Below are 13581 nucleotides of genomic sequence, written 5' to 3' on the forward strand. Positions count from 1 at the left end.
AGTAGTAGTTTAAGCAAACTAAATTCCACGGATTCGTCTTTAGACTTACACTATAGGAAGTTCAATATATGAACTTAATCATTGTAAGTTTAGGGATACAAACCATAGGAAATATATAAGTAAAAGTATTAGGTAATAATAAACCCTAATATTCTAAAATACTATCTTACTCTGTATTTCAGATCGATGGCTGAACAAGTAAGTAGCCATAACCCTGAGGTTGGTGGAGATCCTCAACCCGAGGAAGTGAATACTCTAGTATCTCCTCGTGAGGAGCGACTCTTAGGTAAACTTACCGGTGTTATTCGATAGAATCTCGAAGAACACAAAAAGAATGGTGATAAAGGAAAAGAGAAAGTCACTGGAGAATCTTCAAGCAGAAAGGTGAAGCGTCCCTCGTTCAAAGATTTCAAGAGTAGTGGTGCTACGGAGTTTTCTGGTGTCCTTAATCCTTTAGTTGTTCTAACTTGGATTCAGAACACCGAGAAAGTATTTCGTGTCTCTCATTTGGATGATGAAGATAAGGCTATCTATGCTTCTGCAATGCTCATCGGAGAAGCCTTAGTCTGGTGGGAAGCAACATATCAAGCTCTCAACGAATGTGACCAGGAGAACTTATCCTGGGAGTTGTTCAAGACTCGTGTGCTAGAGAAGTATTGTCCTCTAGATATAAGGAGAGGATTGGAGAACGACTTCCTCGAGCTTAAACAAGGAGGAATGACTGTGAATGAGTATGAAACTCAGTTTAATCAAAGAGCAAGGTTTGCTACGAAGTATATTCCAACCGAAGACGAGAAAATTCACTTATTCATGGAGGGACTACGACACAAAATCCATGATTTCGTTGTGAATCGGGATGTTCTGTCATTTGATAAAGCTGTTGAGTATGCTCGAAGGCGTGAGCATGACTTAGAGATACGTAGTGCCACTCTTACTGTTCCAAAGCATCCACGTACTGAAAGAACTACTCATGTTTCCATTATTCCACCAGCTTAATCTGTTCGAACTGATCCTAGCAAGCAAGCGTAATCTCAAAGTGCTTTTCGTGGCCGCGGCAAGTCACAATATTTTTCTATTCAATTGCCTTCATGTCACATTTGTGGAAGGAAACATCCGGGTCAATGCAAAATAGACAAGGAATCCATTGTCTGTTATGGGTGTGGAGAAACGGGTCATATAAAGCCACCTTGCCCAAGGAAGGATGTGAGTTGCTATGCATGTGGTATTACTGGCCATAAGAAGCGTTTTTGCCCTACTCTTACCAGCCAAGGGATGAGAAGTCAAACTTCTGTTCAACAATCGGCAAGAAGTCAAGTCCCTGTCCAACAACCAAAGAATACTCCAGCTAAAAAGGAGGAGGTGCCAAAAACTAAGGGCCGTGCATTCCAGATTACCACAAAGGAAGCACGTGAGGACCCGAATGTTGTGACAGGTAGATTTCTTTTCAACTCTAGACCTGCTCACATATTATTTGATTTTGGTGCCTCAAATTCTTTCGTATCTTATGAATTTGTGCATTCTTTTCAAAATTCTTGCTATGCACTCGCACAACCATTTCACGTAGATACTGCGGGAAGTATATCATTACTTTCTGATAAAATCTATAGGGATTGTGTCATAGAAATTGAAGGCTATAATTTTCTTACTAACCTAATCCCTATCTCTTTGCCCAATTTCAATATTATTCTCGGCATGGATTGGTTGTCAAAGAACCATGCAGAACTCTTGTGTTACGAAAAGATGGTACGCATTCCTATTGAAGGGAAGATTCTATTCATGTCTACGGTGAACAAAGGATCTTAAAAATAATCTCTTTCCTTAAAGCTCGTAAATTCATATCGAAAGGTTGTCCTATCTATCTGGCTTATACAGTTGACATCTCAATAAAGGAGAATAAAACTGTAAATGATATTCCCATTGTTAACGAATATCCTGATGTTTTCCCCGATGATCTGCCTGGACTTCCTCCGGACAGACAAGTAGAATTCCGAATTGACCTTGTGCTTGGTGTTGCTCCGATTGCAAAGACTCCTTATTGTTTTGCGCCAGCCGAGATGAAAGAAATGATGATCCAACTGCAGGAATTACTTGACAAAGGCTTTATTTGACCAAGTACCTCTCCCTGGGGTGCTCCAGTATTGTTTGTCAAGAAGAAGGACGGATCGATGCGAATGTGCATTGATTATCGTGAGCTGAATAAGGTGACCATCAAGAACAAGTACCCACTACCTCTCATCAACGATTTGTTCGATCAACTTCAGGGTGTTAGCTATTTCTCAAAGATTGATTTGAGATATGGTTATCATCAGTTGAAAGTACAAGAGCAAGATGTACCGAAGACTGCTTTCCATACTCGTTATGGGCATTTCGAATTCCTTGTCATGCCATTCGGTTTGACAAATGCTCCTGCTGTATTCATGGATATGATGAATTGAGTATGCCGCCCAATGCTCGATAAGTCTGTCATCGTATTCATTAACAATATTCTAATCTATTCCAAGTCTGAAGCCAATCATGTCGTTTATATTCGTGAAATCTTAGAACTTCTTTGAAAGGAGAAACTTTATGCTAAATTATCGAAATGTGAATTTTAGCTTCGTCAAGTTCAATTTCTCGACCATGTTATTTCTATTGACGGTGTATCCGTAGATCCTATCAAAATTGAAGCCATTCAAGATTGGGAAGTGCCCCGTAATGCTTCCGAAATTCGAAGTTTCTTAGGTCTCGCGGGATATTACCGGAGATTCATTAAAGACTTTTTTCATATAGTCGTACCTCTCACGAGTCTTACACGGAAGGAAGTGAAGTTCGAATGGGTTGAAGCTCAAGAAAAAGCTTTCTCAACTCTAAAAGATCTTTTGACTCATGCTCCAATCTTATCACTCCCAGAAGGTGATGATGATTTCTCCATGTATAGCGATGCTTCAAGATTGGGACTCGGTTGTGTGTTGATGCAGCGTGGTAAAGTAATCGCCTATGCCTCAAGACAACTTAAAGATTATGAAATGAATTATCCCACCCATGATCTCGAACTCATTGCAGTGGTATTTGCCCTAAAACTCTGGAGACATTACCTTTTTGGTATGAAATGCCAATTGTTTACTGACCACAAGAGTCTCAAGTATATATTCAGTCAACAAACTCTGAATATGAGACAACAACGAGCCATGGAGCTGATCAAAGACTATGACTGTGAAATCCTGTACCATCCTGGAAAGGCTAATGTGGTTGCAGATGCACTTAGCAGGAAGGTTTATCATAATAGTATGTGTTACACTATTACTCACACTACGGTGAAGTTCACTATTCTTGATGAACTAGATAAGTGGCAAGTTGAGGCCTTAAAGCCAGAAAATGTGAAGAAGGAAGGAATGGTACATTATGCTGATGTTTTACTTGATGATCCACAAGGATTAAAAGTATTTAAGAATCGGCTATGGATTCCAAAGATTGATGAATTAAGACAGAAGATTTTAGATGAAGCTCATAAGTCTAAGCTGTCAATACATCCTGGTACAAGTAAAATGTACTATGATGTAAGAGCTGATTATTGGTGGCCTGGATTAAAGAGAGACATTGGAAGATATGTACAGGAATGCTTAGTATGCTTACAAGTCAAAACAGAGCACCAAAATCCTTATGGAACCCCGGAAAGTCTTAGTGTTCCTGTATGGAAGTGGGAAGAGCTGTCCATGGATTTTATTACAAATTGCCAAAGACTGCTAGACAACATGATAGCGTTTGGGTAATCATCGACCGCCTGACTAAGAGTGCACATTTTCTCTTCATGCATGAAATGGCTCCAATGGAGAAATACGCACAAGTATATTTGGATGAAATTGTTGCAAGACATGGTGTGCCACTAAAGATCATTTTCGATCGTGATACTCGCTTTACTTCTCACTTTTGGGCGAGTATGCAATGTGAATTAGGATCTCAAGTTGCTTTCAACAACGCTTATCATCCCCAAACAGATGGTCAGACGAAGAGAACAATCCAAACAGTATAAGATATGCTTCGTGCATGTGTCTTGGAGTTCGGTGGTAACTAGGATAAATATTTACCGCTTGTCGAATTTTTGTATAATAACAGTTACCACACTTCAATCAAAATGTCACCATATGAAGCATTATATGGTCGCAAATGTCGTATGCCGTTATGTTGGCGTGATGTAGGACAGAAGATCCTTGGAGGCCCTAAAATGATTCAAGACACCACCGACAAGATTCAAATCGTATGAGAAAGAATGAAAGCAACCCAAGATCGACAGAAGTCCTATATAGAAAAGAGAAGGCGACCTATAGAATTCCAAGTGGGTGATTTCGTGATGCTAAAGGTATCCCCATGGAAAGGCCTTATGTGATTTGGGAAGAAGGAAAAGTTGAGTCCTAGATTTGTTGGTCCTTTCAAAATCATCCAAAGAATTAGAAAGCAAGCATACAACTTAGAATTGCCTGAAGACTTGGCTGGTATTCATGATGTTTTTCATGTGAGTTATCTGCGCAAATGGCTGAGCATCTACGATGAGATAGTTCCATTATCCGAGGTGAAATTGGATAATAAGTTAAGATATGTTGAAGAGCCTGAAGAAATCGTGAATGAAAGAACAACTAAGCTACGCAATAAAAGAAGTAGAATTGGTGCTTGTCAAGTGGAAACACCATCGAGGCCCAAACTATACTTGGGAGAATAAGAATGAGATAAAAGAAAAATATCCCCATTTATTTTAATCGATGTAATTTCGGGGACGAAATCCTCAAAAGGATGAGGTATTTGTAACATACACATTTTGAAATCGTGTTTTGTAATGAATAAAATTGTGAAATACTCTATGAAATTGAGTGTTGAGTTCTAACAGATGGTTTTTACTAGAAATGAAGTAAAACTATGTTTAGAGTCACTCAGAAAATATTGGAAGTCTTATAAGATTCCAATTAAAAGCCAAATAGTGAAATTTAGCAAAAATATAAAATTTGAAATAAGTAACATTTTATTATTGAAAGTTGTAAATAATCTTGTTAGAAACTTGTAGGCGAAAACCTCGTCGAAATCCGAGTTATAACGAAGAAGTTATGACCAATCGAAGATCCGCGATAAAACTGACACGACGGCGAATGACGTAAAAAGTGAGTTTTTGATAAACTACTTTTTAGCCTTAGTGATCTAAATGAAAGTCTTAGTATTCGTTAAACCGAGAAATTCATTAAAAAGAACGCCACAATCTGACTTCGTATGAGGAAGTTTTGATTTTTAGAAGTTTCAACTTAGCAGTAGACAACTAAAAACTCGAATTTTAGATCGAACGATATTTGACCGATACATCCTAAATGAGAATCTAAGGTCTCGTCATTTGTAGTACAACAGTAAAAAGTCTGACGAAAACGGATGTCGGATGAAGAAGTTATGAATTTTTAACGGATTTTCCTGTCCCGGTCTGTTAAAAATAATAATATTAAAAATAAATTCAAAATTAGCCGATGAAGTCTAAACGAAAGTTGTAGATCGTAGTTTTAGCTACGCGTGCATATAAAGAACATCAAAAACAGCACTCGTATGCGAATGTTATGGATTTTAGAAGTTCGAGGCTCAAATTCCGAGAAATCTCGCATGAATAGTGCCAACCCACATCACCTCGCACGAAGCAGCAACGTATCCGAGACGTGGCCCAAGTCTGAGACCAACGCATGTCCTCTTCTGATTCGCTGGAGGCCGAGGTCCAGTAAGAACTAGACACGTATCGCATCGGTGGCCAATCCGACGCGAGCCACGTCCCGCCTACTAGCCTCGCATCCGGTGCCACGTCCGAGCCTCGCAGCGGCCTCGTGGCCTTCGCTTCTCCTGCCAAATGTTTGAAGCTCGAATGAGCCATGATTCTCCCTCCTGACCGAACCTCGCAGCTACGACGTGGACTCTTCTCAGCCACAAGGACCGAACCCTCGACCATATATAAAGGGAGGCTACGAGCCTTCCCGGGTAACTTTGAAATTTTGACACTTTTTCACCCTAATTCCATATATTCACTATTTTGACTTTCCCCAAAGCCCCGGTATCAATTTTAGCACCCAAAACATGTCCCGAAGCTCCCGAGAAGCTCGGAAATTTTTATCTTTTCGGTTTTGAAGCCCTACCTTCGCAGATCCCGGATTTTAATTAAGCTCCCGATTTTCAACATAGAAAGTCCTATTTAAAGCCGAAGTGTTATCCAAATTACTATTTTAACCCCTGGTTAATTTAAGATGAGTTCAATATATAGGAATAATTGTATGTTATGTGTTATATGTGCTATTTGCTTTTCAGTGTTATTATTCTGAGTTATTTTCCTGTGTTATTTTATTCGCTATGTTTTTAGCAAATGTAATACCTTTGACCATGTGATCAGTGAAAGGACTTAGATTCACATTGGTACTGGTACGTAGCATCTGGCCATGTAGAGTATGTCTCCGTAAGAAAATGACTTCTATTATATGGCATTGGCAAATGGTTAGACAAGACTATAAGCCTGAAATCTAACAAGATGTTAATCAGAAATTGCATGTCTTCTATGCCATTTGGGCCAAAGTTTTATTAATGTATATCAAGCATTGAAAATTATATCTTTGAATAAAGTTTTTGATTGGTATGAACGCTTGTCACATGATTTCACATATATCTTGTTGTTCCTCTTTGCTTCTGCCATATTGATGTATATATATATATATATATATATATATATATATATATATATATATATATATATATATATATATATATATGGCATAACGTTATATTGTATCTATTATTGAACTCACTAAGCGCACTACTAGAAAAACAGCCTTTTACGACGCTCATTGCGCATCGTAAAAGGCTCAGACAACGCGCAAATGCGCGTCAAGGAAGACCCTGTCATAAAGAGAGACGACGCACGTTTACGACACGCAATACGTATCAAGGAAGGCCCTGTCATAAAGGAAGACGACGCGCATTCGCGTGTCATGACCTTACGACGCGCGTGTTAATGACACGCAATGCGTATCAAGAAAGCCCCTGTCAAGAAAAGCAATGTCATAAATTAAGATGCACACATTTTTGCGATCGTAAATTTAAATGTTTAAAATAAATTATATATTTATTAATTTTTAAATTAAATTTGCATTTAATTTCTCATAATAGAAATAAAATACCATATACAAAAAATACAATCCATTGCATAATTTAAAATAAAATTTCAAACTCAAAAAATAAAATAAATTGCACAAATTATAATGTCATAAAAAGAATCATTCAAATGTTAAACAAAAATAATACATTGCTAACATGGGTTATACATTCCTATAAAACTAACAAATAATCATACAACTCTATTTCTTACTGGAAAGGAATGCCAAACATGATTACAAGTCTCCCTTAATCTTGATTACTCACCTCCTTAAGTAGAATGATGTTGTTGAGAAGGTTACCTAGCAACAGAGAAAAACACAACACCTCTCCCACAATCGCAACATCATTTACAAAAAAAGGGTTGTCAATTGCTTTCATTAAGACTTTCATTCAATCACAAAAATATTAAATAAAAGGGTGAAAAAAATAACTTACTTTTGATAAGTTGATCTCCCTAAGAGCAAACACAGCTAAAGCATTGAACAAGACCCTATTTCAAAATTTTGTAAATACACAAATCATGATACCTGATACTGGAATACACACTTTGAGACATGAATTAATACGAGTAGATTAACCTGGATACATAGGAAGTAAAGATGGAAGGTGCCAGAATTCCGAGGGCATTGGGTTAGTTCCTTCCCACTCGCACACACCAAGCCAGAACTCCACTTAATCCAGCACCAAAATAAGCCTGCATTCAGAAAGCTGCAGGGGTGAGTCACAATTCAAGAATCTGTTAAAATTTGAGGAATAACAAGTTCAACCAAAACAATATTAGAAAACAGTGTTATATGTGAATCATAACAATGTAATAATTATCAAGGTGCTGGAATACTTGAAATCTAGATTATTTACCTTTTGATTGTAAATCTAAAGATTCCTCATGCACAGATTATGTTCTTGTCAACTCTTGCACAGTGGTAAATTTCAATTTAGCTGGTTTGTCTGTTTTTTTCACCTGATCTTTTCATCTCTATGCATCCTATCTATTTATTCGTTGCAAACTAGTGAGCTTCCATCATTATGTTCTTGAAATCTTGATTGTTAAACTTCTAATTTTGAATCTGAGCTTTTTATTACAATGTTACTATTGTAGCACTTACTTAATGCACACATATTTACTATGATTAGGTTCTTGTCAACTCATACATGATGTTAAATTGAAACTGAGATATCCATTAAATCCACGTAAAATGACTATTTCGCCCACAGTTTTGTATTTTTACTAATTCTTTTGTACATTAACTCACAACAATGAACTTTGAATCAAATGATCCAGACTTCCATTTTACTTCTCATGAACTGTATCGTATTTCTTATTAGGAATCAAGTTTATTGATGTTAAATCAACTCTCTTAACATTTTTTTCCTATCTTGTAGTTTTTACTAGTTTGCTTTATAACATTAATGGTAAAGTAAGACTGTTATCTCCTGACATTGATGATAAAATAAACTTCTAAATTCTAGGTTCAAGTATTCCAGCACTTTTCTTTATAACATTAAATGGTAAAGTAAGAAATAACCTTTATGTTGTTCGAGGAAAACAATATTTGCCTCCATCCGAGATTTGTCATGAAACTGACTACAAAAGAGAAAACCCAAAATTTATTTCACAATACATAAAAAATAAAAAGATTTAACGCTCTAAAAGGTAATTAAAAAATCCATTTAACAACCTGATAGTAGGTTGCTCTGCTTCAAGGACACCGGAAATCAGTTTTTCACCACCAGTGATAGGAGCTAGCCTTGATGCCATTTTATGGAAGAATCTTATCTGTAAAAAGAATAATATATGATTTTTTATTGAGAAATAAAAAAAAATTATAAAAAATACAACTATCATATTAATTAATTTGCGTGTTGGGATACCAAGCGTCGGTGAGAGTCCGGGTTTCCAGCATCCCATCGGTGTAGTTGCTTTAGGGTATGATGACACACAAAAGTTAGTTAAGTTATTATCCAAATCAAATAAAAGAAACTAGTTCTTTTTTTTAAATTTCCATCCATATTTTTATTTGAAATAAGATTACATGTAATGGTAAAGTAAGACTGTTCTGTCAAGTGTCAATATTAAACTTATTAATGTTGTTAGGATCTGAAAGTTTTAAAAGAGTGTTTGATTCAATCATTCAATAGCTAAAAATTGTATTTCTTAAGCAGTAGCTTCAGCTTTCTCTTCATACTCATGTGGTGGCTAAAGGGTTCCGATCACCATACACATTGTCCACACGACCTGTCACACATAATTAACCCAACCATAGTTAATCAATCTTTAACCACATCAATCAACAATTCAGGATTAAAAAAAAAACTTTTTAATTATTCAGATTAAATTTTATCCATGAGAGAGAGACGAACATGTAGTAGGCCAGAACTTAGCTGCACGAAGCCATGTTGTAGGGTAAGCTGCATATTCTCTGGAGTATGGTTTTGTCCACCTATCAGCCATGAGTAGTTGGGGTGGATGAGGTGCTCCCTACAATTTTTTTAATTTCCATCATTATCCCTAATATAACTCTTGAACAAATAATACAAAACAGTCAGAACTTAGTTATTGTTATAATTACCTTGATGACATTGTTGTTGATGTTCACTGTTCCTTTCTCAATTTCTGCTATTTCTTGTCTAATGGAGATCAAAGCATCACAAAACCTGTCCAACTCAGCCTACAACTCAAAAATTCCACATGTTATGTTATATAAAATGAAAGGAAAGGAAAATAACATTATAACTTTTAAAGAAACTTTACTCTTTTTTTTTTCAAAAAATACCTTGCTTTAACTTTCAGTGGGTTCAGTCATTAGTGTTCCTAGAATTGAAAATGACATAGTTAGACCATAAAACCGGTAATGAATCAGACGTTTTGCAACATCTTCTGACTCTATTCCAGCACTTGTCTGAATATGAATATGATTCAAGTTAGTTGCTATTTCTTTTTGACTTAACAAAAAAGATGACTAAATAATATTATATCTTACTTTCAAGGGTCTCAAATCAACGATGAACTCATTGGAAACTGTTCCACTCACACCACGGAAAAGAATGGGATAGTGACTCTGCAATGTAATTAATCCCAAAGGAAAAAAATTGAGAACTTGATAATAACAATAATTAAAAAAAAAATATTATATATTTGTTCTTAATGAATAGGGAAAGAAAGAAATTGAGACCTCAAGACGTTTTGCCATATAGTTTGCATTCAAGATAGCTATACTGTATGCATATGTAAGTCCTTGAGATCCCATCATGGCAATTTATGTATATGATATAGGCAAGATAAGTGTTGAACCCCAAGGTGCTGCTGAAACCGTGCCAAGTGGCTTACTTTGCTCAGGGGCTGGTATGCCTCTAGTGGCAACCTTTAAATCAAGATTTACAAATTAAATTATATAAACTTAACAACATATTACTCTAATTACACATAAACATCAAACTAAAAAAAAATATTGTTTTGTCTTACCACAGGGTGTGAAGGCAAGTAGGGTGCCAAGTGTTTCTTCACACCAATGGGGCCCATTTCGGGCCTACCACCACCATGTGGAATGCAAAATGTCTTGTGAAGGTTTAGATGACAAACATCAACCCCAATCCACCATGGACTTGTTAATCCAACCTGTAAAAAATAAAAACCAAATAATTTTTATATGATGTTTCAATTTTGTTAGCTCCATTAAAACGACACAAGAAGTGTAATGTTTATGTACCTGTGCATTCATATTCTCCAGCAGCTCCAACATTTGCTTGCAAAGAGAAAGAGTCAAATCCGGTTATGGTACACAGAATGTCCCCCAAATTCTTGAACACTTCCTGCAAGATATTTTTTTATGTTGCTCTCAGGTTAAAAAAAAAGTCAACAGAAATATAATTTGGAATTGTAAGTCAAAATTAGAAAGATTTGATTACCTGATACCCCTATGCCTGTTGGGTAGGAGCAAAAGGATGCATATCTGCAAAGGCTGCCATGTTACAGACATCATCTCTGTAGTTGCATTAAGCTTCATGGTGCAAGATCCCAAAGGAATCATATTGTGGCATAATGACAGATCCTTTGACTGCAGCTTACTAATGTATCTTAGTAGCTCATGCTCCGTATGATAACTAAAATAAATAAATAAATAAAGAAGCAGGAAAAGCCTTTTACATGTTAAAAAAGTGACTAGGTTTTGAAAAAAAAGTATCATGCGTGTTGAAAATCAAATGAGTCAAATATGGAGTCTCTCTGACAAGTCCGGAAGGGATAACATCCTGAACCTCTGGTGAAAGTGATGTGGCACTGAATGTCACCTAGAATCAAGAATCAAGATTCTTGATTTATATAAAGATTTGTTATATCAAAAGAAACGACAAACTCATGGGTTTTCCTAAGGCAAAAACTTTAAACATCCTGAACCTCCGCCATGAGAACCCACTTCAGCTGCCGCCGTTATTTCACCAACTCTGGCCATTAGATGTAATCATGTGTTCAGATACGTAATACTAAAGATAGGACTGGAGGCAAGAGCGGATGAACTTGGTTCAGAAAACCAGAAGGGTGATTATGGTTTTCTAGAGAGGGGGAGAGAGAGAGAGAGAGAGAATGCACCTCAGGAATGATGCCTTCAGCCATTGCCCAAGCCAATCAGATACGAAATTGAGGACTTTAAGCACAGTGGGCTGAAAATATCACATATAGCTACAATATAAACAAATGGATCTAGAAGTAAGTAATGTTACTGGTAAGAATAATTAGCCGACAGTCATAAATGATAAATGCATAAAGTTTTTATTTCACTTGAAGAGATTTTCTACTGAGGTGACCTAGATTTGGTTCTTTGTGATCTGAAATATCAGCGATTCAAGAGTGAATTACTTGCTTATTGTTATGATCTGTATAGAATTCGCTTATGTTTCTCACTCAAAAACTTGATTGTATAGATGAACAAAAGCTAAGATGATCTCAAATTGACAAGCGTATAATCGCTGAAACAATTAGAAACAACCACCGAGAAAAATGCAGGCAAGCAAACTTCAAATTATTCAGGTAGAAAGCACAAATTGCATATCTAGTTACATTCATTTGCAAATCAAATCAGATTAACTCAAGTATTATAAATCGGATTGATCTAAATCAAATCAACAAGAAGACCGATCTATTCGAAACAAGTAACGGAGGAGAAAACGACTTACAGATAGGAGACAAAAGGTGGATCCAGGACTTAGAACCCCAATCGCCAACATCGTGAGTGTAAGAAGTCGCAATCGTCGGCATAGGCGTGTGTGAGCGTAAGGAGTCGCCGACACTGCGAGGATGAAACTTGATTAATTTTGTGGAGTTCTCCCATAAAAGCCCTAGCTGGTTGATGGAGGCGTTGATTGTTGATGATCAAGGGCCGGTAGGGTTTCATTGATTTCGAGTATGGTAGTACCAGGTGGGGGAGGATAAGATAGCTTTAAAGAAGGTCACAAATTTGGAGCAAGGAAGAAGGAAGACATCGTTGCGAATTAACGGTGGTTGTGTCTAGGGTTAGATTGAAGGAGGAGGGAGAAAATGGCTCTCTGTACGATTTTATGAGAGATAAGGGAGATTACTTCAAAACTTTAGAATTTTCTAATTTTAGAGGATCCCTCTTTAAAAACGTGCGTTTAAATGAAAAAAATATAAAGCGACATTTGTAGACGACGCCCATTCAATTTAGGTGCCCTCCGTGTTTGTAAATTTTTTTTGTGGGACAATAATTTTAGGGCACGCACAAATGCGTGTCTTCTATCCTTCAAATTTTGGAAGGCTGACATTATTTTTAAGAACACATCAAAATGCGTATCGTAAATTAGTGAGTGTCATTGTTCGCGCGTCATTAAAGGGTTTTTTCTTGTAGTGGCGTCACCGCTTACCCTATCAATGTTTAATAGTTGCATGTGATAAGTAACTAGTATGATCATATACTGTTGAAAGATTTAGAATAGTTTGTAATAGTACTTTTGTACTTCATTTTATGTTTGTATAAATTACCATATCCTGGGTAGTTATGTAATATATATAACACTTTGTAATAGTCGGTTTGTATCTAGTAATTTGTAATCTCTTTATCAATGTAAAATATTGCTTTTATGAATATTCAAGTAGCATGTTTTGGAGTAATAATATTGTGAAGTATGAAAGTTTGGGTCTTTCAAAAATACGAAAGTTGGGGTCTTTCACAGAGCCAAGCGTTATCTTTAGCAGGGATGTTCCGCGTTTGTAGCATATATGATGGATACTCGGGAGACAGGTGATATGACCAAAGATGATGTACTGATTGTTCGGTAGCACCCAAATTTATCGCAGAGTAGTTCACCATGGGGAGTGCCAATCTTATTAGTGAAGAAAAAGGATGGGACGCATCGGATGTGTATTGACTACCAGGAGTTGAATAAGCTAATGGTGAAGAACCGTTACCCGCTTCCAATGATCGATGATTTATT

The 13581-nt window shown here is 36.6% G+C and overlaps 1 pseudogene; it reads right to left on the reverse strand.

Annotated features, from left to right (window-relative positions):
- Nucleotides 1-9323: 9323 nt before the first annotated feature.
- On the reverse strand, nucleotides 9324-10877 carry LOC145035316 (glycine dehydrogenase (decarboxylating) A, mitochondrial-like; annotated as a pseudogene).
- Nucleotides 10878-13581: the final 2704 nt, after the last annotated feature.

This window comes from Lactuca saligna, chromosome 3 (assembly GCF_052625555.1).
Source record: "Lactuca saligna cultivar CGN05327 chromosome 3, ASM5262555v1, whole genome shotgun sequence".
Lineage (NCBI taxonomy): Eukaryota > Viridiplantae > Streptophyta > Magnoliopsida > Asterales > Asteraceae > Lactuca > Lactuca saligna.